Source organism: Mauremys reevesii, linkage group 2 (assembly GCF_016161935.1).
Source record: "Mauremys reevesii isolate NIE-2019 linkage group 2, ASM1616193v1, whole genome shotgun sequence".
NCBI lineage: Eukaryota > Metazoa > Chordata > Testudines > Geoemydidae > Mauremys > Mauremys reevesii.
Window position 1 is genome coordinate 156,091,551 of NC_052624.1, and position 26,897 is coordinate 156,118,447.

Here is a 26,897-nt window from a genome sequence, read left to right on the forward strand (position 1 = left end):
GTAAAAACTTTTGGTGTTCAGTTAAAGAAGTAACCATTTTTTGAAAACCCAAACCCAAACCTTTGTACAGAAAACCCTAATATCACCACCCCAACCCAAAAATAAAATCAATTTTTGGTTTCTTGGGTTTTCGCTGAAAACTAAAACATTTTCAACCAAAATGAACAGTTTTCCATGACGATTTTCATTTTGGCCAAAGAGCCATTTTTCAGCAACTAGTTTTTGACCAGCTCTGCTGTCCACACTAGGGTCATGTTGGTGCAGCTGGCTGGGAGTTTAGTGATGTATTTAGTAATTTAAAGATGTGGAAAGGCACCTAGTGGTATTTACAAATAGATTAAAGCAAATTAGGTGCCTAACTCATGTTGGCTTCAATGGAAATTAGGTATGTACCCAGTTTAGATGCTTTTGTCAATCCCAGTAAGCAGCTATCTGCATCTTTAGGTACCCAAATGCCTTTGTAAATCTCTAGCCTTTTTCCTTGCAGAAATAGAGGTCACAATGTGACCGCACTCTCTACAGGTCTTGCCAATGGGGAAAGGAGAAAATTTCCATCTACATTACAATTAGTCAGAGAAGCTATTTGTGAATTAAGACAAGCATTGCTCATCAGTTAGAAAATGTGTCTAACGTGCTTTTTGCCAGACACTAGCCAGAGAATGGAAAGTGGCAGACAATTAAAATGAGTTGTCTTGGATTTATCTAGAGGCTGTTTCTTTCTTTCAAATGTTTGAGTTTATTGTGAGTTTATCTCCAATTTCCTCCCCTTATAGTGGATATTATTCTTCTAACATCAGTGTTCTCAGAAGGCTTTTTAATCTTAAATTACTGTTAGGTGTGATCAACCTAACAAAAAAAACCGGAGTACTTGTGGCACCTTAAAGACTAACAAATTTATTTTAGCATGAACTTTTGTGAGCTGCAGCTCACTTCTTCGGATGCATAGAATGGAACACACAGACAGGGGATATTTATACATACAGAGAACATGAAAAGGTGGAAGTATGCATCCCAACAGGCAGAGTCTAATCAATTGAGATGAGCTATCGTTAGCAGGAGGAAAAAAACTTTTTGAAGTGATAATTAAGATGGCCCATAGAAGGTGTGAGGAGAACTTAACATAGGGAAATAGATTCAATTGGTGTAATGACCCAACCATTCCCAGTCTTTGTTTAACCCACAGTTAATAGTATCTAGTTTGCATATTAATTCAAGTTCAGCAGTTTCTCTTTGGAGTCTGTTTTTGAAGTTTTTTTGTTGCAAAATTGCCACCTTCAAGTCTGTCACTGAGTGGTTAGAGAGCTTGAAGTGTTCTCTCACTGGTTTTTGAATGTTATGATTCCTGATGTCAGATTTGTGTCCATTTATTCTTTTGCGTAGAGACTGTCCGGTTTGGCCAATGTACATGGCAGAGGGGCATTGCTGGCACGTGATGGCATATATCACGTTGGTAGATGTGCAGGTGAACGAGCCCCTGATGGCGTGGCTGATGTGATTAGGTCCTATGATGGTGTCACTTGAATGGATATGTGGACAGAGCTAGCATTGGGCTTTGTTGCAAGGATAGGTTCCTGGGTTAGTGTTTATGTTGTATGGTGTGCGGTTGCTGGTGAGTATTTGCTTCAGGTTGGGAGGCTGTCTATAAGCGAGGACTGGCCTGTCTCCCAAGATCTGTGAGAGTGAGGGATCATCTTTAAGGATAGGTTGTAAATCTTTGATGATGCGCTGGAGAGGTTTTAGTTGGGGGCTGTAGGTGATGGCTAGTGGTGTTCTGTTATTTTCTTTTTTAGGCCTGTCCTGTAGTAGGTGGCTTCTGGGTAGCTCGAGCTATTCCAGAAGCTCTCCAGCAGTGGCTCCCTACCCCAAGCTGTGCTGATGCACCTCAGTCCTGCCCTACAGCAACCCCTGCGACTCCAGCCCTGGCTCCCCATTGCACAACTCTACTAGCAATGGGAACTGACAGAGCCCAAAGGCTGGGATGTTCAAAGGCACTTAGGTGCCCACATCACACTGAAGTTCACTGGGATCTGGGCATCGAACTCTCAGGCTCTTTGAAAATCCCAGCTAGTTTGCAAAGGAATGGGCTGAACTCTAGCAAACTCATACCTGTTGATGACCTTGGCTACATTGCCCAGGATGCCAGAGGTGAAAGCATGTTAATGCGTCACAGTTATACAAGGCTCTGGGTAGTATTTCCACCCTGGGAACTTACCTAACCCTCGCCTTCCAGCTCCCTGCTCTCTGCACTTGGAAACAGTCCCATCGGTTTATCTTAACGTACTGAGCAGGGGTTAGCTGTAAGGGTGGATTGCAACAAACCACGGTCCGTGCCACTGCAGCGAAGCCTGCTTGCTGCAAGGATGCTATTTCCTAGAAAATGCCTGGCCTGAGAAGCAGGCAGGAAAGTTCTGTTCACTAACCTAGCCAGAGAACTCTGCTGACCAGTCAGTGGTTCCATCTAGTTTCCCTAGGTTCAGCCAATCGCGGCTCCCACTGGCTGCAGTTCGCCGCTCTAGGCCAATGGGGGCGGCAGGAAGCGGCACGGGCCAAGAGATTTGGTGGACGCGGCTTCCCGCCACCCCCATTGGCCTGGAGTGGCGAACCGCAGCCAGTGGGAGCCACGATCGGATGGCGGGCCACGGGCCAAAGGTTGCCGATCCCTGCCATAGCATTTCAGCACCTCACAATCTCACAATACCCTGGAGAGGAAGGGCAGTGGGAACTGAGGAGAGACCCTCAAAGGCATTTAGGCTTCTAACTTACGCTTATTTCTAAGTGACTCACCCAAGTTCACACAGGTTGCAGAACAATGGAATTGACTCCAGGGCTCCCAAATACCAGGCTAATGCATCAGCCGGAAGCCTGACAGGCTGGGCTGAGCACATTCCTACTGCATGAATGTCAAGGGCAAAGGTCCCAAGGTCTCTTCAGTCTCCAGATGAAAGTCAGCCTGTCCCTGCTCCAAGCTGGCCTCCTGGTTCAGGCTGTCTCAGCATCCATGGGGGTGATGCAAAGCAAGTGTCTTGAGCATTGCGCTGGGGTTTTCTCCCATTAAAGAGCAGTGGGGAGCTAAGCTGACTTTCGGGCCCTCGGGGTTTGAAGCTGATCTAGCCGGAACTCCAGTGAGCAGAGAAAAGAGAGGGACAGAAAGAGAGACAGAGACCAAGGGCAGCCAGAGTGGTTGAGCTCCCCCGCCCCCACCTCCTTCCCTGCAAACAACCATTAGTGTGTACACTGCGGGCACCATGCGGAATGCTTGCTCACATAAAGCCCAGCTCCTTGACAAGGTCACCGCTGGATAGGGTGTCAGGGTGCATTGCTCAGCATATCCGGCAGCAAGGGCCTGGCTCCTAGCCCTTTAAAGGGAGGGAAAGGGAAACTGAGCCTGAAAAAGGAGCATGAGGAGAAGGAGCAGGAAGGGAAGGTGAGGAGAGCATGGCTTCACTTACTAACAGGCACACGGCTCTGCTGGTGGTGGGAGCTCTCCTGGCAGGTATGGAAGGAGGTGTTTGTGTGTGCCCAAGAATATGTGTGTACATGTGGGGACGTGTATGTTGACAGGCGTGTGTGTGTGTGAGGAGGGGTGTGTATGCATAGAAGACGTGAGTTTGTGTGTATTTGTGTGTATGCATGAGGATTTGTGTAACAGCTGTAGTGTGTGTTTGGGTGGTCTGTGTGTACGTGGGTGAGAGTGTACATGCACATGTCCGTGTCCGTGGAAGAAGGTTTGTGCATGTGTCTGAGGTATCTCTATGACACAGTGCATATGTGCCTGTGTGTGCAAGGGTGTGCCTATGTGAGTATTCATAGGTGTGTGCACATGGGGGTATTCACCTGTGTGTGAAAATGTGTCTGTGGAGCAGTATGAGCAAACCTGTATCCATGTGACTGTGTGTGTGTGTGTGTGTGTGTGTGTGTGTGTGTGAAGTATCTCCCTGCATGTGGGAGTGTGTGCATGCAAGAGGGTGTTTGTGTAGGGGTGAGTATGCTGCTGTGAGGGCATTTGTGTGCGTTTGCTGGAGGGCGTTGGTGTGACGCATCTGTCTGTGTTTCTGGATGACAAGGAGACAGTGTTTGTGTGCGTGTGCGTGTTTGCCATATCTATTACTCAGTACATTCGGGATTATGCACTTGGGTGAACAAAAGAGCTTTAGGAAATCTGAGCTCACCTTGTTGCTATGTAATTATTTCAAACACTATCTAAGCATTAGATAGATCATTTCAGTCTGGAGCAATATACTTATTTTCCCCAGACAACTTGGTGCCAATGAAGCCAGAGCACCTAGTGCACTAATTAATAACAAATAATTAATAATGAGCACTGCCCTGCTGGAAAGACAGCTGGGAGTTCTAGGTTCCTCACCTGGAGCAACTGCTCACAGAGCAGCATTCAGAGCTGGCTCTGCTGGGGATGAAATTGACAATGCGTCTCACCTGAATTTGGTCACCTCACCCAAGCCCCTAAGGTACTGGATAATCTGAGCCCGTGTGGTGGGATTTGCTGCCTCTTTGCATGTTCTCAGTAGCACACAAAGGTGGTGTTCTCCAAGGACCGGGCCAGAGCTGAGTGAGTGAATTCCAGATGCTGATCCAGTACATTGCCTGAGTTGGGGTGAGTAGAGTCCAGTCTTTCTTTTGGCTTTCAAGCCTGTGAGCACCCACTAAAAATCAGTCACTGATCAACTCCCCAAGCCTCTGCTTTTCCATTACCCTGGAGTTTCACTTCTCTTTTCAGAAAATGTCATTAATAGTCATTCACCTTATTGGTGAGTCTCCTGCTAGGCTCTGTCCTAGTGCAGAGGATGCTGGGGCCCCATCAGTGCTAGACCTTCTGGGCATGACCCTCCAGAGAAAATACAGAGCTGACTGGGGTAAGGGTATCTGAGTCTGTGTCAGAGAAAAGGTGGCTTTTGGTGCACTGAGCCAAGATGATCCACTGGTGTTTCATCACCAAAGGTGGATTTATTCCTACGGTTGCCAAGGACAATTACCCAGTAGCCGGACACCCAACAAAGCCAGCTCCTCTGGTGGTGTGACATCAATGTCAATGCAGCTGTGTGCATTTCCTTCAGCTGGGGATCTGGCACAGAGTGTGTAGGTGACTTACCTGAAGCAGCACAATGTGCAGTGACAGGGCTGAAATGTAGCAGCTCCTGGCTGCCAGTTCCCTAATCTGTCTGTTACCTTTCTGTCCCCACTGTTGGTAAGGAGAAGAGGCATGAGTGGTGACTCCACTGTCCCTTTGTGTAGTGAGTTATCAGTTACTTGCACAGGGCGGAATCCCGATTGCGATGAGGTTAGGGGCAGTTCTGCCCTGACCACACTGGCATTAGGATTTGCCCCCGGGAACTGGCTTTGTATCTTTGAGAATGGTTGCAACTCAGGAAATGGCTCAGCAAACCAACATTTGTTTGCTAGGCAGCTGTCTGTGAATCATCTTCCCCAGGGAAGCAGTGGGAGCCCCCTATACTTAGGACACTTGACAAAAAAAGACTTGGCAAAACGCTAGAAAATGGAGACTAGGAAAAAGGAGGCAGGATGGTGTTGTGCTTAAAGTGCTGGACTGGCATTCAGGAGACCTGGTATTAATTCCTGGCTCTACCCTAGACTCCCTGTGTAACCTTGAGCAAGTCACTTCATCTCTTGTGCCTCAGTTCCCCTTCTGTAAAATGGGGCAAAATAATCCTTCCATTATCTGTTTAGAGTGTAAACTCTTGGGGGCAGAAACTGTCATTGACTATTCCTGGAGCACAATGGGGCCCTGAGCCTGTCTGTGCCCCTCCTTGCTCCTGTAGCATGGCTAATGATAGCAGTGCGGTACCTAGATGCTATATGCTGACAGGTGCTTTGGAGAGACAGATAGATTAGATGAGACAGAACAAGCTGGCATTGGCCCCCGGGAGATTAACTGAATGGCCTAGCAGGCCAGTGAGTCTATTTGCCTTGAGTGCTCTGGGAGCTGAACTGGAACAGAGGGAGACAGTGCGGCTGAGAATGGCAAATGTGTGACGTGAGTCTGTGTTCGGATGCTCACACCTGGCCTTGCATCTCCCTTTCCACGTGCATCTCATGGTCTAGATGAGCCTGGTTTCTGGATGCAGAGGGAACTCTGGGACTGTACCCCATCCTGTGCAGGGTCACAGCAGTCCTGAGTGAAGGGCTCCACTGTCAGCTGCCTCTGGCTAATTGTACACAGTGTCTTGTCTGAGCCTCTGGGCCCACAGCAGGCAGGGGGCAGAGGGATATAAGCCAGGCCTCCTCCCTGCTTCTGCACTTGTTGTTAATGAAGTTTCACCTGAGTTCCCCATGTGGAGGCAATGAGCCGGCGTAGATAAAGAGCCAGGTGAGCTAGTGGAGATCAAGGCAGCGCTTGAAAGCGCCGACCATCTGTTAAGCAAGAGGGGTGGCTCTCCCCACGCAGCAGAGGATACGGTTCCAGTTGCAGATAGATGGATCCTTGCCTCTCTGCTGGTGTGTTGCTTTGCAGCAAAATCTCGTTTTGGTGCTGTTTGCAGACAGTGCTGTGCAATCCTGCAGGGGAGAGTGTCTCCTAGAGGGCACAGGGCCCTTTCTCTGGCAAGACAGAAGCTAGGGAGGTTAAGGATACCTAGCACTGATATAGGAACTGTTCGTCTATAGATCCCAAAGGGAGGATGTATCATTAGCGCCATTTTACAGAGGGGGAAAACTGAGGCACGGGGGAGTTGAACTGAGTCACACAGCAAGATGGTGGCAGAGCTGGGGATGGAACCCCAGCGTCCTGGGAAAAGCCTGTTCACTGAACCATGTTTCCTCTCCAAACTGGGCAAGGGGCAGGTTATTCAAGCATATTGAGTCCCAAGAAGCTGTGTTATTCCTTGAGAGGTGTGACTCTGCAGCAAACAGCCCCCAGGCCATGCCTGATAGGGCCAGCCGTGGGTGGAATTGGCAGCGGATGTTATCACCCTACAGCTGGAAAGTAATTCCACGCCAGCAGTGGAATCAGGGTGCAGCAGGAAGGCAAAGAGGTTGAAGAGAGCTCCAGAAATCCAGCCTCAATCCAGGGTCCATGTGGGGAAAGAGGAGTCCAGTTTGGCTGGGGTATCCCTATCCGAGCCACACAGGGAACCAACCCCGTGCTCTGCAAAGGGCCAAGCTGCTGGAAGGGAGCAATCGAGTAAGTGTTGTAAGGGGGGTTGGGTTTGACCCAGGGCCGCCTTAATGCCAACTGGCAGAGGGCTGAAGGGGTGAGTAGGAATTTACAGGGACCACTGGGTCTGATATTGACATCATAGTGTGACAAAGGGTGTCATGTAATGTCTCTATCAACAGACTGCTGCATGCTGGTCACCTCAGCCCTTGTGAAATGTTTTATGCACCTCAGCTGTTGCTTCAGAGGGGCACTGTTAAAATTTTTTTTTTTTCACTACAGTTCATATCTGCTATTGTTACAAAAAAAAAACAAAAAAAAAACAACCAACCAAACAAAAAGACTCCAGAATCTCTCCCTATTCTCCTGATTTTGACTGCCCTATTGCAGCCATGACTTGGTTTTTATTTAAAAAAAAACATTTTAAATTTTATAAAGAATCAAGTTACCCCTTAAGGGTTAAATGCTAAATCCCAAAGCCAAACAACACTAATTACCTGTGTCTTACAAAAAGGTCTGTCAGTTTTGCAACTTTGAATTAAGAGTCAAATGAATTTTTAGTGGCATTAAAAACAAAAACAAAACCAATTTATCTTACACCTACAAAACAGGAGTTTTACAAACCAGATGTGCTGGTTTAGCTTCTTAGAACTTTACATATTTTCACAGACAAATAGATACATACACATTTTCTATTCCTTTACACTGCTTTGTTTTTACATAGCTCTATATATATTTGGATTATTTACAGGCACTCTTTTGGAAAAGGGCCCATTTTCCCTTCAGAATGGCTGCAAAGAAACCAAGAATTCTCTCTCTTTAACATGGTCCTTTTTAACATTTTCACAAAGTTTAACTGCTTAATTCTCTCCAGCCTTTGTAGAGTTAACTTTTCACTCTTTCCTTAAATCACTCGTTTATCTCCCAAAATAACACCTTTACTGCCAACACTATGCCCTTAAGGCTTCCAACCTGTTTTTCAGTTTCTTTATCTGTTGCTTGCCTGCTTTTCTGGGCCCGATCCTGCTTTTTGTCCTGTTTACACTGAGATGGGAGTCTTAAGGGGTTGGATCGATCGTCTGGTGGTGGAGAGGAGGCTTTTAATAAACCTTTCAACTTATTATTTTAATATTTGAGAGTTTTTTTTTGTCCAGCTACGATTTGCCTCTTCCCATCACTGAATGAAACAATTAACCTCCTCTTTAGCCAATTTAGTTTTAGGTTGGCCGAGTTTGTCCTTTAAGACGTCCACTCGGTCTTTGTTCCAAGATTTTAACAGTGGCCACTGAGTTTTGGGATCCCCCTGAGTTAGCCTAGACCATTTTTCCAGAAATTTACAGGAGTCGGACCCTTCTTACAGGAGTCTGGACCCATCCTAAATATATAAAATGAGCCAGCATTCGTTTAGGGAACTGTCCTGACTTAGACGTCTGGTTACCCATACAGGAGGACTTCACACCAATCGCACAAGAAGCAGAGCAACACACAAAAGGAGCCCACAGGCTACTGCCTCAATCAGATTCCACTCACTCAGACCGGCACCCAGACTCAAACACTCCACAGAGAGGACGGATAGACACAGAGACAGGACAGTCCTCAGTCCGGACAAAACACAGATATAATTACCTGACCAGATTCCTGATGCCAGATCCTGGGATCCCTACCAGAACAGAGTGGGAACCAACAGGTACTTCACTGTGGTTGTGCACCCTTCCGTTCAGAAGGAGGACCGCTTGGGCCAAATGCCCAGGTGCCGGCTGCATCACACAGCCCCAGTGAAGTAGAACCTCCAAATTGTCAAAGTTAAAATCAAGACTCACAATTTGTCAGACCACTAATAACATTCAGATAATGTGAGTGGCCATGCAAGGCCCAAACAGTCTTATTTATACAGATAAAAGAGCGGAAATCAAACAAAGGGACAAAAGAGTAAAACAGCAAAATTCACCTGGGGCATAGCATGCATATCCTACTTCCTTACTAACTCCTATCGATCTAAGGCTAATGCTTCACCAATTGCCCTTAAACGGTGCAATTGTTTTATGTTAATGTCTGTTTTCCTGACACCTGGACTTCAGCATTCCAGCGATTTTCCTTAAAGGTACAGACAGCATTTCTTTAATCCTATCTATTTTTGTAATATAATTCATTCTACTTTCACAGTATGTATGGCTAATATTGTATTTATTGTATTGAAATTAGACAAAGGTTTCTAACCATTAGAGGAGTGAAGTTCTGGAACAGCCTTCCAAGGGGAGTAGTGGGGGCAAAAGACATATCTGGCTTCAAGACTAAGCTTGATAAGTTTATGGAGGGGGTGGTATGATGGGATAGCCTACATTTTGGCAATTAATTGATCTTTGATTATTAGCAGGGAAATATGCTCAATGGTCTGTGATGGGATGTTAGATGGGATGGGATCTGAGTTACTACAGAGAATTTTTTCCTAGGTGCTGGCTGGTAAGTCTTGCCCACATGCTCAGGGTTTAACTGATCACCATATTTGGGGTCAGGAAGGAATTTTCCTCCAGGGCAGATTGGCAGAGGCCCTGGATGTTTTTCGCCTTCCTCTGCAGCATGGGGCCCGGGTCACTTGCTGGAGGATTCTCTGCACCTTGAGGTCTTTAAACCATGATTTGAGGGCTTCAATAACTCAGACATAGGTTACAGGTTTGTTCCAGGAGTGGATGGGTGAGATTCTGTGGCCTGCATTGTTCAGGTCAGACTAGATGACCATAATGGTCCCTTCTGACCTTAGGTCTATGAATCTATACTGTAAATTATTTTCTTAAAGCCTCGATGTTCAAAGCAGCTCACCAGGAGGTGATTAGCCTTGGACAGAATCTGTTGAGACAGGGGATAGGAGGCAGTTATCTCCTTTGTCTGGTCAGGTGTGTATCGTGCATGGTGTGTCTCACCAGGTAAGCCTATCTGCATGTACAGCCAGATGCTAATTTAACAGATTGCAGGGTCAACGAAAGAGGGAGGCCCCAGGGATGAACAATCAGATGAGGGAAGGGGCATTTATGAATAAAGATCAAAGGACTGAGCTGATATAGGTGGGGTTGCAGAGAGACACGGGGTATCATTCCGCACAGGAGGCAAGAGGACAGCATGGTTTGTCTCATGAATGTCTCATCACAGCTGATCCTGGCTGTGATATGCTGGAAGAAGTTTGGGTGAGCCAAGAGCCCGCCTATAAGGAAGGTATTTGGGTGAGCTTTCGCTCTGTGTGACATGACAGTAACTAGTTAAGTAAGTTTAGGCACTAGGAAATGTGTTATGATTTTATTGTAGCTGTAACTATTCATATCCATGAATTATCTTTGCTCCTTCTCAGATCTCTGTTCTTTGTTAAATAATCTGACTCATTTGAGTGCTGTGTGTAAGTGGAGCAGTGATCCTGAGGTGAAACTGGCAAGCTGGTGTGCTCTATTCGGTGGGGAGCAGTGGGTCTGTGAATGCTGGTGCGCTCTATTCCATGGGGAGCAGTGGGTCTGTGAATGCTGTGAGAGTCCAGCGAAGCAGGGGCTGGACACTCCTGGGGGATGCACGGTGGGGCTCAACAGTTGGAGTGTTCCTGTTGCTGACCTGCAGAGAGACAGCAGAGCCTAGCTGGGCTGAGAGGGGAGCACTCGTGTTGCCAGTAGCTGGTGGGGTCAGGGAACTGACCCCCAGCAGACACAGACCAGGAGTCTTCCCACTAAGGGCAGGTGGTGGCGAGGTGCCTCACAGCTCTGGGTACTCTGGGAAGCATCAGAGTGGGATTCCTCCTGTCAGAGGCGGGGAAAACTGGGGGTCCCAGTGTCGCAGGATCTTTGGGGATCACTCTGACCCCCTCATGACTAACATCTGAACTCTCCTTCCATCACCTGATTGGCTTGATCCTCCACACAGCTGGTTCTCAGGGCTGGTTTCTCACCCTGCTGCTCTGCTTCCCTGCACTCACTTAGCATCCTCCTGCAGGGGAAGGGAAGAGGTTGCTCAGCAGACACAGCCAGAGAGGCAGAAAGCAGTGGAGTGAAGGAGAGGGAACATCCAAGCAGCCAGGGAACTGATCAGGGCAAATTAGCAGCTGCAAAGGGGTGAACTAGGGTGCAAGGGATTCTCAGTCCCTCTGTTCTGTGGCACTGTCTTTTCCTTCCCTTTTCTCTCCCTCACTGGCTCTGACCGATACAGGGAGTGGCATTTCTATTAGCGCTCCAGTCGTGTGACATCTATTCAAAACACCCAGCGAGCAGTGCCCTGGCTTTATCATTAAATGCAAATACTCTGGAGTAATTGCCGGCAATAGCAGCGAGGGGAGAAAAATGACAGCGAGCCCAAGAGCAGCTATTAGAGGGGAAAGTGGAAAGTGTAAACAAAATATGGACCATTAGCCAGCAGTAATAGTGGCCATTTTTCCCCTCCTAATGCCTAGCACAGCTAGCAAGATGGGTGGCCTCTCTGACTTGTGTCTGGCTGGGGTTTCTTCTTTACTGTTTTTGGAAAAGGGAAGAAGAAAGGGATTGTATTTATTTTGCTACAACCTTTTGTTCTGAGATTCTCCGACGGCAGGGTTGGGCACTGGGACCTAGGACTCCCTGGATGAAAGTTGCCACCGACTCCCGTGTTCTTATTGTTGTCAGGGCACTGCCTAGTGAGAGAGGGGAAGGGGCATTGGCTGCACCAGCACTTCCTCTGGCTGACTGACATAATGCAAGACATAAACTGATGGCACTTTGTAGCCCTTCCCTGTTCCTTTGTCTAGTTATCACTTGAATCTGCAAGGTGCCAAGCATCCTCCTCTGTGGGGTTAGTGGGAGCTCAGCAGTGCAGTGGATCAGCCACATAATGCCCTGGGTATTTACCTGTAGAAGCAAAGCTGGGACAGCCCCACCTATGTCACTTATACCCAAGGATGTCCTAAAAATGCCTAGAGATTAGCTGGATGGGGGGTGCAGTAATCATTCTGTGCCCTGTGGCAAAGGGGCAGAGATGGTCTCATGGCTAAGGCCCTGAACTGGAACTTGGGTGCTCTGGAGTCAGTTCCTGGCCCTGCCACATGTTCTCTGTGTGACCTTGGGCAAGTCTCTTAATCTTAGGTCTGAGCCACAAAAAGCTTTTATCTTGGTTTGACTATCTTGGCTAGAGGTGAGATTTCTTTTTTTTAACTAGTATAGTTATACTGGGATAAGCCCTAGTATCGTCCTAATTCTACTAGTGTATGGCTTATTCCTCTTCCTGTACAGGAACAGCTATAGCAGTGTAAGGCCCCTTCTACCAGTATAACTGCATCTGCTCTCCAGGCCATGTACTGGTACAACTAGCCTGGTCTAGTCACAGCCGTAACATTTTTGTCTGTAAAGGAGCCGCTAATCACCAGTTAATTAGTCCTTGTCTATTTACCCCCGATCTGGCAAAGACTTATGCACTGTAAGAGTGGTCCCCTTGACTTCATAGGAAGCAGGTGCATATGTTTTTGCAGAATTGGGGCCTAAGACTGTGAGCTCTTGGGGCAGGGACCATCTCTCACTGTGTGTCTGTACAGTGCCTGGCATGGTGGAGGCCTGATCTCATTTGGGGTCTGAAGGTGTTACTATAATGCAAGTGATAAGTTCCAATCAGAGTGCTGCTGCTGGAGTTCTTCTGTGAGCTGGCCTGATTTACGGGTCTCTGATGTAATGCCAAGCAGAGGGGAGTCCTAGCACTGAGTTGAGATGCAAGTCCCCTCCCAGCCGATGCTCTGTATACCAGCTGGGAGGGGACTTGCATGTTCATGAATAAAAACACCCGTGAAATAATCTATCTGGACACTTCTAGCGACTGAGCTGGTGTGGACCCAGAGCTGTCATGCTGCTCATTAGCCCGATAGGAGCCCTTTCCTGAAATCAGCAAGATGCTTTAGGAAGTGAGGCCGTGTGGAAATAACCTTGGAGTTTGAGGGTGTGAGTTCAAAGGGCCTCACGTGGTTCCCAAGGGAGGTGGGCAGGTTTCTTGGTGTAAACACACACCTTAAAACAGTCCATCAGAGCAGACAAGTGAGCACTCTCCACTCAGCTCCCAGAGCCTGCTTTCTGCCATCCAGGCAGCTCTGATGGGCAAGTCAGCGCTCCCCACCCTGTGTATCAGGAGGGAATTAACCCTGTAGGGCTGAGCTGGGGGAATGGAACACGGGGAAGGTGGGGGAGCAGAGACCCCCTGTCATGATGCAGGACAAAGGTAAGCTACACTGATGGGGGAGCAGAGCCGGTGCTGAGCTGGGCCTGGGGGATCAGAGCATAGAGGCAAAGGGAGCAGGAAGGGAGCCCCTGTAATATCCCAGGGCCTGCTGGGTTTCTGCCTGACTCTTCCCAACCATTGCACCCAGGGAGGAACTGGATGCTGGGCTATGTTGCATGATAGATGGCAGGCACTCTAAAGGGCCACTGGGAGGGCACCTTGCCTTGGAGTGCGGGGGGCAGGGTGCCTCCAGAAAGTGCCCCCATCACAGCCTAGCGGAGCTAATCTTTGCTCATCAGTGTTGTCAAGGTCTTGTCAGCTGCCAGCGAGAGGCTCTGAAATCTGCCTGCTAAATCCGACAGGATAATTAAAAGCAGGCAGGAGATGCCTATCAGCTAATTTTGTGATGCCCCTTTCTCTTCCCTCCCTCCCCCTGCCCATCACTGCATCTTCCTGGCAGTCTCAGCCTCCCTGGCCAAGAAAGCAGACAGCTCTAATTAAAATTTCAATGGCTGTGAGTAATAGAACCCCCAAAGTAGCTGCTAGCACGATCCCCACTGCCTGTGAAGTGGCCCGGGCTGCCTGGCATTTGGCTCTGATGTTCAAAAGGTTCCTGAGATGCACTGGTGCCTCTTCCTGCCTCCCGAATGGATCAAAGAGCCTTTGTTGGTTATTTACCTCAGCTCCAATGTGCAGCATCTCCCCCCGCCAGCTGTCTGAGGGACAGTGGATGGGGGACACATGGACCTTGAGTTCTTTAAGCACCCTTTGTGCCATTGGAAGTTAGGTTTGCATGGGAAGGTGTCAGGAAAGGGGGAGCCCAGAGGAGGCCTGGGCTCCATATTGTGAGGGTGGGTCAGTTGAGTGGATGGGGAGGTGCTTGCATATGTTATGTTAGAGGGGAGGCGGAGGAAAAGGCATTGCTGTGGGGCTTCATGGAGCCCCTTTGTAAATGTGGCATAACATAGCGCCCCTCCCCTGCACACCTCCCCGCCCCACATGGGCGGACAGCTCCAGCCACACACACACACATGCAGGGGTGGCTCCAGGCCCCAGCACGCCAAGCGCGTGCTTGGGGCGGCATGCTGCGGGGGGCGCTCTGTCGGTCGCCGGGAGGGCGGCAGGCAGGCCGCCTTCGGCGGCTTGCCTGCGAAGGGTCCGCTGGTCCCATGGCTCCGGTGGACCTCCCGCAGGGTTCCGGCAGAGCGCCCCCCGCAGCATGCCGCCGTGCTTGGGGCGTCAAAATGTCTAGAGCCGCCCCTGCACACATGCTCTCACACCCAAAGACATACCAAATACACACACCCACGCCTCCAGTTTTCTCACACAGATTGTCTGTGCTAGACCACCTCAAGAGCTCTTAGCCGGCAGAAGTTGGGGTTTGAAATAAAGCCTCTAACCCCCCCCATCTCTCCCCTGCCTCCCCATCTGTAGTCCCTACTCTTCTCCGCCTGCCCTCAGTTTTGCAAGAGCTGTGCCCCTCCACAAGCAAACATCAATCGCGGCACGTTCCCCTGACTCTGTCGTTGTCTCAGGTTAACTCAGAAGCCTCATCTCAATCTCCTTGAACAAATTCTACCAGGCACGGCGACATTCTAATCAATTAGAGGCATAAAAGAATAATTTTATCAATAGCATATCTGAAACAGGGAGGCAGGATTTCTGTCCTGGGTAATGGGAGCATCATGTCTCCAATTAAAGTTTGAGGATTCATCTTCAGACTTAGCCCCTGTCTGAAATTGACATTTATTAGAATGTCAAAGTCAATTTCCTTCAAGAGCTTCTTTCCCAAACATCACAGACTATATTTGATTTATGGTGGGTTTTTTTTGTGTGGGGGGGGGAGAGCGCTCTCTTTTTCTTTAAGGGAAATAAATTCAGTTGCACAAAATGATTTTCGTTTTGGATGGCTATTTGTTATTGTTACGATTGCTGCACATAGGAAGTGCAATCAAGGAGCAGGGCTCCATGGTGCAAGGTGGTGTACAGACACATAACACAGTAGGCAGACCCTGTCCCAGAGAGCTTATGACCCATATGTCAGACACACAAATGAGGGTGGAGGTGTGTTGGAAGGATTAGATTACAACAAAATGAACAGAGTTTAGTGGAAAAACAGAAGTTTCAGCTCTTCACTTGCCTGACCCATGAGAGATGTGAGTGATTCATAGATATTGCAGCAGAGGTAGGTTTTAAGTCAGGGTTTAAAGAAGATAAGGTGGCAATTTTGAGAATTTTGATGCGGAGTTTGCCCCATGTTTTGGGGGTGGTGTAGGAAACAGCGTGGAGGGGCTTGCAAGCAGAGCAAAGGCTTGAGGCAATGGCTAGTAGATAAGAAAGGTTGAAACGTTTTGGTTGAAACTATTTATAGGCAGAAAATTGGGTTTTCGAAGAGAGCTGATCACAAAGTTTTTGACAAAATATTCTTTGGTCTGCAAATGCTGATGTAACAAAACTGAAACTTTTCACGGAAAGAGTCAGTTTCAACAAATTTCCATTTTGAAAACTGTTTGGAAAACAAGTTTTAAAATAGTTCCATTTTGATATTTTTGAAATGAAAAGTTCGCTTTTTTTGATTGAAACAACATTGTTTTGAAATGTTACGTTAATTTATAGTGAAAAATGTAAAAAAAAAGTTGAAATCTAAACTAAACGTCATGATTGAAATTAAATGTTTCAACTGACCCAATCCAAATATATATTTTTTATTTTTAGTTTGCGAATTTTTTTGAGATTTTGACTTTTTGTTCTGATTTGAGATGAGAAAAATGTTCAAAATCTCAAAAATTCTCATGCGACTGGAAAACCATTTCCTGCCCAGCTCTATTTTTGTCTGTATATAGGGAGGGTTTGGCTCAGCAAAAGTCAGGGGTGAAGAGGAGAATCCTGGACTGAAGTTCACTGCCAGGACAGCAAGCACAGGGACTCTTGGCAGTGGCGAATGAAGGGGATGCACAGGTAGAGACATAAACACCCGGATTTCCATGAGCCAGACTTAGGAAATAAAAGCCCTTGGCTGGAATGCCCTCTGCAGAGCACCAGTCTGGAAGTGGATGGCGGCAATTGAACTGAGCTGATTTAAAGGCATTAACTTAAGAATGGGGAGCTGAAAGGCAATATCCAAACATAATCAGCCATCTAATGACATTAGGACACCACTAGGTTGCTTTAATTTTCTTCTCCCCCCACCCCTTCCCTGGTTCCTGCAGTAAACTTGTCCAGTCTTATAATGTTCAGTGCTCTCAAACTTACCAGCTGGGGAGGTAGATGAGCTGAATCCCTCTTGAGTCAGCAACTCCTTGGACCAGGGGTCCCCAGTACGGTGCCCGTGGGCGCCATAGCACCTGCGGGGGCATCTAAATGTGCCCATGTCCTGGCCCGCAGTCAAGCATCCGCAGAAATACCACCGAAATTCGGCGGCATTTCGACGGCAACGCCTCTCGATGATGCCGCTTGCCACCGACAAGCGACGTCATCGAGAGGCATCACCTCGACCGTCACCACAGTCCTTCGTCTGGCACCCGCCAGACGAAAAGGTTGGGGACCACTGCCCTAGACCAATCTAGCTCTGCTAAATGCCCAGGGTCCATTTCCCTGGCCCTGATACTGAAGTTGGATCTGATGTTGGCTGGAGAGTCTTGCATGGCATGTCTCTCTTTCTCCCTGTGGTAGACGTGGCAATTTCCTGCAATATCTTTGGCAGATTTTACTGAATTAAGCTTATGTGTCACTGCGGGCCAGGGACTGTATGTAGTTCCATGGGGGAGACTGACCACAGTCCTCCAGGAACTAAGAACAGTGTGGGATTGTGACAGAATGTACCTCTGTGTCAACACTCCACACGCTGCTGACCGAGCTACTGATTAGTCTAGACTGTATGCCGGATATGTCACAGGGATGATTAGGCGCATTCACTCAAGTTGTAACACCTCCAGGGAGGTCCTACCTCATGAAGGCACTCCCATATACTGGCTCAAACTGGATTCTCTAGAGACCAGCAGACAAAGAAAGGACTTTTTGATAAATAGCCTGAGTTTAAACTGATTCAGGGCCTTTGTTCTGATCCAGGAAATGGACAGGACCTTTGGTCCAAGGGGGCCGCAATCCTTAAGGAAATGTTGGAAGGACTTTGGCCTACTGAGGCCCCATAAAACTGAGGGTTCATATTCTGAGCTAAGGCTCTTACGAACTTGTAACCAGAGGAGAACCCCAGGATGGGGGTTGCGACAGCACTTTGGGGTGCAATCCAGAGCGGCGAGGGATTAGTTATTAGTCTTCAAATGAGACCTCACAAAGCATATTTTGTACAAAGATCATTGTATAATTCTACAATTATTATTATTACAATAGTGTGTTGGGTGTGAATGCAGGGGTGCTTAGGATCACAGGGTTGAAGAACTGTTCACTGGTCAGATCTCTTGCTGGAGTTGGGGTGATCTCTGGTAAGCGTATGAGCATGTCTACAGATTCTTCTGTTGTTTTTAATATGCTTTTTCTGCAATGCTTGTACTATAAGAATAAATTCTTGCTTAGAAAGAGCAGTGTGGTAACTTAACTGTGGTGATTACATTGTTTACCATCCCTGAGGAGGGAGGCAAAGCAGACAGTCTTTTGTTGGGAATAACACAGTATAGTCAGGGAACTGTGTAGATTGGAAGTATACCTGCCAGGAGAAAGAGAGAGGTGTGTGTCTCCACCCAAGAGAGATGATAACTCAGGAGCCAGAACTCTAGCATGGTTGTCCTTGCTGGACCATAGAGGGGGAAATACAGATGCAGTTGTCCTGAGCTGTGATGCTGTCTTTCCTCCAGCAGTTGCTTTTTGCATGGAACAGGGAGTGCTGCAGTAAAGAACTGCATTTGCAGAGTTGGGTGAGTAGGAGCGTGACTCAAATAGCAGAGGGTGCTGCTAATTCCTTGTTTTGCTGAGTCAGCCATGGTGGAACAAGCAAGCAGGGACTAGAGTAGATGAGAGACCCTGGCTGTAGTTCTGCAAGCAAAGGAATAGCAACACACAGGAGAAGGCAATTTTACATACTCAAGCAATGGCAAAAGAAAAAGTTGCCTTAATCAAATTGGGCAACAGAAAGGAGACCATGTGACTAGTATGATCAATTGCAATCAGGCAACTCATCTTGAATTGTGAACATCGAGTGCTTGCAGTGAACCCTTTGTGATCAATCCAAATGGTGAAAAACCAAACTCCATTCAATAACAAATCCTTTTGAGGCAGCCCTTGATCTGTTCCCCCAGCCCTGCCATGAGTGGAGAAGAAGGTGAAGCTCATGCAATCATTATTGGAGGTGAGCTGTTTGCATGACTCTGAAAAAATAAAGAAAATAGCCTCTTGAAGGGACCAAGAGGTGAACAGACTGTGAGAGGGGAATGATTTTTGGCAGGAATGACAGTGAGTGCCTTGGAGGCACTAGAATATGTCTGCTTATTAATAAAATAGAATGAAGAAGAAAGCGAGTCTGGGCTGAAGCACCCAAGAGACGAGGCGCTTCTCTCCGATACATGAAAGAGAGTGGCTTTTGAGAACTGAAGGCTTCCTCCCAGGAACAGCCAGGGGACCTCAGCACGGAATGAGGGATAGCATTAAGAATTCTTTGCTTTTCATTTGTTAGCCAGTGGCAGCATCAGACTCCCCTCCAACATTGTGCCATGGCCAGCACGATGCACTGAAAACTCTAGGATGCTGAGGAATGTCTGCAAGCCTGGTAGAGATGGAGCACTCAGCTAAGCAGCCGTTCTTCCAAATTCCTGTTGGATTTACCACTTGATACAATCTGAAGGCATGCAGAGAGCCTGCTGTGAGGTGGTGAGCTGGCAGGATGGCCCCACTCCATCACTTACAGGCAGACAAGAAAAGGCAAGAGGATGTTCCAAGGCCAGACACTGACAACTTACCAACCAAGCAGGGTGAGTGTGGGATGATAGGCACTGTGACAAGCCCAGGGAGATGCAAGTAGTGACTCAGCAGGCGGCGTGGCTTTATGTTTACATGGAACGTTAATACATGATTGTTACATCCTGACTCAAGGTCTTATAGTTAAGGCACCAGCTCATGATGAGCACGCGCAATTAATTCCACTGAGTTCAGTGCAAACGGCGGGAGCACAAGAATCCTTGGAACATAAAAGCAGCCAGACTGGGTCAGACCAATGGTCCATCCAGCGCAGTATCCTGTCTTCCGACAGTGGCTAATGCCAGGTGCCCAGAGGGAATGAACAGAACAGGGCAGTTATTGAGTGATCCATCCCCTGTCATCCACTCCCAGCTTCTGGCAATCAGAGGTTTAGGCAAAAAACACAGGAGTACTTGTGGCACCTTAGAGACTAACAAATTTATTTCAGCATAAGCTTTCGTGAGCTACAGCTCACTTCTTCAGATGCATAGAATGGAACACACAGGAGATATTTATACATACAGAAAACATGAAAAGGTGGAAGTATTTATACATACAGAGGTTTAGGGACACCCAGAGCATGGGGTTGCATCCCTGACCGTCTTGGCTAATAGTCATTGATGGACCTCACCTCCATGAATTTATTCATTCTGTTTGCACAGAAACCCCTGCAGGGTACCACCTTACAAGTATTACCTCATCAGAGCAGGCTCTTATTGGCTGATCTCACCATGAGGGTGGGACTGTGTTTTACACTGCACATTAACCCTTTCTTGGGTGTCACATACATTCTAATATCATTTTCCTAGTAGGGGAATAGTGCGGCAGGCCTGCTGGAGCAGTTCTTGGCTTGGATAGAAGGGGATAGGTGCTGGTCCAGCTGCAGCAAACTTAGATTTCCTTCACTTTCTCTGCTCAGAGAGCAGATGAGGAAGAAGGAATAAATTGCCAGGGCCTGGGGTCAGCCTGAGGCCTGAAGTAAAAGCAAAGCAAATTCCCCATGTTGTGCAAGCTCTGTGCTCACAGCCTTGGGCCAGGAAGCAGCCTCATTACCCAAAGGCATCCCAGGCGGGGGCAGAGATTAGCACTGAGTGGGATAGAAGTCTAACAATGTGACCCTGTGATGAGAGAGCGGACTCCCCTCGCCTGTGCCTGGAAACTACCAGAGGTCTGCGATGAGTCATTCAGAGCTCTGAGTGAAGAGAGGACTGGCTCTGCAAAGCTTGCTGAGGTCAGCAGTGGTGTTAAATTCCCACTGCGGGAGGTAGTGGTCAGTCCCCGACTGCTCTCTGCCACAGCTCCGTTAGCTGGCAGTGCATCAGGGGGTGGAGCTGAGATCCACCTTTGAATGCTCCTCTCCTTGCCACACCCTTCTCCGGACGACTCTGAGTTTCAAGGTGCAGGTGGGCTCTGATGCTGCCAGGTCACACCTGCTTGCTGCCTCTGTTTCATTCATTCCCTGCCTCTCTTCCCCCATCCCCTCTTTAGATCAGACCAACCAGAATGGTATAGGGGTGAATCTGTTGAGTCTGCAGATACTGGCTGCCTCCCTTTCTTCTTACCCCCCCGCCCCACTTCCTTTCTCCTTCTACTCCCCTGCCTCTCCCAGAAAGATGAGTGCTGCCTGCAGCTGTATGAACAACTGCAACCTGGAATCGTCGGTGTGCCAGAACGTTGGAGAATGCCATGTGCCTGTGGCTCATCTTTGGAGTGGGAGGGCAGGGGAAAGGACAAGGAGCCACCAGCAAAGGGAGAGAGAGCCCCTGGGCACAGATGAGCAACTTGTTTCTCTTCTCCAATGCTCCTCTTTGATGCCCCCTCCTTGCTCTTGCTGAACGACACCACACACTCCAGGGCAGTACCCTTTGGGTTGAGTTTGGGCAGGCACTAAATACCACCCTCCTTGTGTTTTTGGGTAGCAGGGGGTCACCTGTTGAGACAGATACTGGAAGGGCACCTGTGGCCACCTAGGGTGCTCAGTCATTTCGCCCACAGCTTCCAACTAGCTACAAGACTCATCCTCATTTACCATCACCTAGGCCACTATTCCATGTGGCGAGGCAGGTCTGCTCACCCAGCATCCATGGCTTGGGCTGCAGGATGCATCTCTGTGAAGATCATCACTGGCCACCCAAGGGTGTCATGCTGCCCCAGCAGGATAGGCCCAGCTGTTCTTAAATCAGAGCATCCATGATGTGTGTCCTGGCAGTGGGGTTGTTGGGGATAATATGGGCTTATGATTTAAGGGGCTGGAACTCAGGATATCTGGGTCAATTTCTGGCTCTGCCACAGACTCCCTGTGTGACCTTGGGCAAGTCATTTAATCTCTCTGTGCCTTGGCGCTCTATCTTTAAAATAATGATAATAGGTTTTAAAGCCAGAAAGGACCATTGGGATCATCTAGTCTGACCTCTTGTGTAACCCAGATCATAGGTCGTCCCTGAATTAATTCTGGTTTGAAAGAGCAGATCTTTTAGGAAAACATCCCAGTCTTGATTTAAAAATTGCCAGGGGGATCCACCACAACCCTTGGTAAGTTGGTACTTGGTTAATTACTCGCACTGTTAAAACACACACCTTATTCTCGTCTAAATTTATCTAGCTTTGACTTCTAGCCATCAGCTCTTATTATATCTTTCTCTGCTAGACTGAAGAGTCCATTATCAAATATTTGTTCCCCATGTAGGTACTTACAGCCTGTGATCAAGTCACCTCTTAACCTTTTCTCTGTTATGCTAAATAGATTGAGCTCCTGGAGTCTCTCATGGTAAGGTAGGTTTTCCAGTCCTTTAATCATTCTCATGTAGTGGTGACACAACTGCCAAATACAGAAGTAAACCTTTAAGATATTTCCCTTTTCTCTCTTGTCTATTCATATTTTAGCTTTTCGGGGGAGGGATTGTATCTTGTGATGTATGTATACCGCACCTAGAACAAGACAGTCCTAATCCAGCTTGAGGCCTTGATGCCAGTTACAATGATCATAACACAGGCTGGAGCCACTTTAGATACCAGGTCCTTGCTACATTATGTGTCAGGGAGGAATCCACAGTGGATGGGTGACAGAAAACATTGTTGTTAGAGCTGGGTAGGATATGGTCTTCCTGTCCCGTGAGAATTTTCCTGTCCTGAATCAGGTTGAAAAGTTGAAATCTTGAAAAATTTTTGCAAACTGAAAATCCAAAAAGAAAAAATTCAGATGGGGGTCAGTTGAAATGTGTCATTTAGATAATTTTGAAGCATTTTATTTCAGTTTTGATCTTTTAAATTTTTGAGACTTTTTTAAAACTATAAATGAACTTAAATTTCAAAATGAAAGGTCATTTTGGCTCATATACGTTTATTTTGAACATGCGAAAGTAGGGTATCTTGGCAATTTCAAAACTCTTTTTTTGTTTGTTTAGAAATGTTTTTGAAAGCGAAACTTGTCAGATCTGATCTTTTCCCTTGGACAGTTCTGATGTTGACAAATCAGCATTTTCTGATGAAAAATTCTCGACCAGTTCTATATGTAGTATAACGATTTCCACCCAGAGCCGCGACCACCCCCCTCCACAACTGCTTGCCCTTCCCCAGCTGTACTGAGCTGTGGGGATTGGGATGGGGTTGGGGAACGGGAGGGTCATTTTTTCTTGATCTCTTGCAATGTTTTGAAAATACCCTTTATTTCCACTGGCAATTGCTGGTGTCCCAAAAGAGGTTTCCCTTCCCTCACCCTGCTAACGCATTAACACTGTCAGCCTCCCAGGGGAAATGCAGCCAGATTGACAGCTCAATATTGTTTCATTGTTCAATGCCCAGAGAAGAATTATTTTTATCGTATCCCTTTCTCTTCCCCCAGGTCCCTGCCCTGTCTAAAGGGACAGGCAGGGTGGAAAAGGATGCATGTGTATTTTAAGCAGACAGCCCTGAGTTCACCCTGGGATTGGGGGCCAGCCTTATTCAAAGTCGACTGAGACTGGTCTTTGGGCTGCTCCCCTCTACATCTATAACAATGTCCCTATGTACAGCCCTGCAGTCTCTCACTGCCACCGTCTTCCTTTCCTGGGCTTCCCACCAGAGCTCTTCCGAAGCTCCCTCCATTTTGGGCTGCAGCCCCTCCAGTTATTCCAGTCCAAGGCTCCCTACCATGCAAAGCTCTGCTGGTGCCTTTCAGTCATGCCTCACAGCTTCCCTGCGATTTGAGGACTGGGCTCCCCTTCCCAGTTTTGTGGACGTACCTCAATCCTGCCCCAGCATGATCCTTTCTATCCCAATCCTGGGCTCCGACCACCCCCACAGCTCTGCTGATGCCCCTCAGTTCTGACCCACAGCCCCCCGCGCCCACTCTATCCCGACCTTGAGAATCTCAGCTCCTATAGTTCTGCTGATGTCCCACTGCATGAACCCTGGGGCTTCCCCTCTCCAGCTCTGCCAACGTCTGTCTCCCCATCCCTCCTAGCTATTGTATATGTTTTGTGTTTTCTCCTGGCTCTGTAACAGTGCCGTCCCATATCGATCCCGCCTGCCCTTGTCTGAGTCTCTTTGTCCCAGTGATTTATCCGGCTTGTTCAGAGAAGGGAATGAAGTGTCTTGTGTCCAGTCAGAGCCTCTTTTGTGTGCCCATGGAGGCTTTCTGGAGACGGCAGGAGTGGAGCAGAGCTGGGAGGCTGCAGAGGAGAAGGTGGCGGTGAGGGGCAGGGGACAGGCCTTTTTATGATGCAGCCAGCCGGCCACAAGCAGTTGTGAGAGCAGCATGGCCCCTTGGAGTTAATAGTGACAAATGGAGATGGGGCCGATCACCTGACTGGGGAAAGGTCATTGCAGGGGACGTGCCTCTACAAGGAGGGATCCCAGGGACTTTGATGCCCGAGGAAAGACGGGATGAGGCCTTGAGATTCGGCCACTGTTTGAGCTGTCCTTGGGAGGATGTGCTGGAGAAGATGGAACTGGCCAAATGTGCCAGTTGCCACACAGCAAGGGGAGGCTGAGTGACTTGCCCTCTAGGATGGGGGTGCTTCTCTTCCCGCATGTGCAGGTTATGCTACCCCCCACCTCCTGCAGAATGTGGGATATTCCCTGGCTCTTAAACGCTCATCCCCAGAGAGAGCTGGTAAAAAGCTTCAGGCCATATCTCCTGTCAAGGGGACCAGTGCCAGATGGAATAGGTTAGAGCAGCCTGAGGATGCTGGGACTGCTTGGAAGGAACTAATTAGGGAGCCATAGCCAGTTCCCTGATATCTCTTCCCCACTCCCTTCTTTTGTGCTACACTACAGAGTCTCTGCCTGGATGATCAGTACAGATCTATCCAACAGAGCTTGAAAGAAGCAGAGGGACAAAGGAATTAAGATACAATAAGAAAATTAAAGAGATGCAGGCTGAGGTGACTGGAAAAGGAGGCCAGTGAGTCACTGAGATGGAGACACAGTGGGAGGTGGCAGCTGCAGAGGAGAAGACTCCAGCACCAGCTCTGGCAATTCTGCCTTTGTATTTAGTGAGCCATATACCCGGTTACATGTTGAGATGGCCCTTTCCCTGTGGATTAAGGCGAGGATGCTCAGCTGAGCCACCTGCGGGGCTGTAAGGACCTGCCGGCTGGGGAGTGAATCCAGAACGTGCACAGGAAACATGGATAAAAAACCATGTGGGAAAAATACAAAGACCAAGGATTGACTGGAGCTACACCCCAGAATCATCAGGCTCCCCTCCCTCATGTTCTGCTAGGCCTTCCCTCCTGGCCCTGCTGCGCCTTCCGTCCCTGGGGAGCCGCTCCACTCCTGATTTTTGCAGCCTCTTCTCTGTCCTCCTGCAGACCGTTATTCTTGTTACTGGAATCCAGCCTCCGAGCAGCTGCTTGGACAGGGTTATTACAGGATATTATACAGACCATTTGCACGGCTACCTTCAGGTCATTTTGATCACTTTAAGCTACTTATCTGCCCATTTTCTTCCCCATAATATTTGCCTAATTCGATTACTCCGCAGCCTCAGCATGCTGCAGTGAAATAATCAGGAAATATTACCCAGAGCAAGCCAATTGGATCCACATTTACAGCTGCTTCTCCCTGCAGCCTGCTCTCCCAGCAGAGCTCTGCTCAGCCCACACCCTTCCTTGCTGACTGATGACATTAGTGCATACGTGTGGCACTGGGGTACTGAACCCTCCCTGATGGGTCTTCTAGGCCCCTCCTTGTATAAATAGAGGTGCAGCACTATGGTTAATAGAGTGGATGAGGAATGGCCGCTGGAAGATCCTGGGATTACCTAACAAATGTAGATTGATTGATCCATCCTACATAGTAGCTTCCATGCTCTCTCTATTCTGAAATATAACATAAGAGTGGCCACACTGGGTCAGACCAAAGGTCCCATCTAGCCCAGTATCCTGTCTGCCGACAGTGGCCAGTGCCAGGTGCCCCAGAGGGAATGAACAGAACAGGGAATCACCAAGTGTTCCACCCCCTGTTGCCCATTCCCAGCTTCTGTCTCACCATCCCTGCCGTCCTGGCTAATAACCATTGATGGACCTATCCTCCATTAATTTATCTAGTTCTTTTTTGAACTCTGTTACAGTCTTGGCCTTCACAACATCCTCTGGCAAAGAGTTCCACAGACTGACTGGGCATTGTGTGAAGATACTTTCTTTTGTTTGTTTCAAACCTGCTGCCTATTCATTTCATTTGGTGACCCCTAGTTCTTGTGTTATGAGAAGGAGTAAATGACATTTCCTTATGTACTTCCTCCGCACCAGTCATACCACTATCAAATATCTCTCCCTTGGGGTATCGGTGTCACTGTGTCATCCCAGGTTGAAGGACAAGGCTCGAGTGTCAGCCTCCATGGTCATCTTGACATAATCTGACATGTCATCCACCTAGAGAGCTTGAAGTTATTATTAATGGGGCAAATGCTGATCTCCATACCCAGGCAGAGTGCGTGACTTCAGTGAGAGTGCTGCCTGGGAGCCTCTCCACTGAGTGGAAATTGGATCAGGCCCTTTGTTTGTGTTGGCTTTGATTTGCCCAGATTTGGGTGTCCCCAGAGGGAGACTGGAACCAGGAGCCGCTCTCAGTGTATGTGCAGAAGGTCGTCTCTAGCAAAATGAGACCATTTCTTTTCTCCTGACCTTTGCTTTACCTAATATCTTGCGCTAGCTACACATTAAACCTTTATTTTTATTTTATTTCACAACCAGGTCCAGGAACTCTTCAGCCTCGCAGGAGAATTATGTTGGTAATAATCACACAGTGAGGGCCTTCGCGGAAGATGGGATCTGCGCGTAACCTTTGGCAGCAGAAGAGTGTGATAGAGGCAGGCCCATTACCCCTGTGACCAACCATCTTCTCAGTATTTCATTGAAGGGTGTCACACGTGGTCTCTGCTGAAAGCCAAGAACTAGCTGATGGTCGCGGCTATGGTGAGTTGTTTGTGTGAAAAACAATTTTAGAGCTATGGGAGTGAAACCTGGCACCTGAGGAGGGGGAGTCTTACAGGTGACCATTCGACATTTGGGACAGATGCAGGCTTCAGCATTTGCAGAGACAAAAGAACCCCAAGAAAAGTCTCTGAACAAGGGACCCCTGGGTTTAAGGACAATAGTCTGCAACTGTATAAGAGAAGAAGAAAGAGGACAAGGGGGTATGCATTACTGGAGGAGACTGTCAGCGAGGGTGTCTCATG

General features: G+C 48.1%; 1 long non-coding RNA gene across 1 annotated transcript; it reads right to left on the reverse strand.

Annotated features, from left to right (window-relative positions):
• Positions 1 to 10,403: 10,403 nt before the first annotated feature.
• LOC120398413 lies at positions 10,404 to 17,070 on the reverse strand. Its single transcript, XR_005594362.1, has 3 exons — positions 16,583 to 17,070; positions 11,659 to 11,765; positions 10,404 to 11,089 (listed from the first exon to the last, which is right to left on the reverse strand). It is a non-coding gene; the product is annotated as an uncharacterized LOC120398413 (long non-coding RNA).
• Positions 17,071 to 26,897: the final 9,827 nt, after the last annotated feature.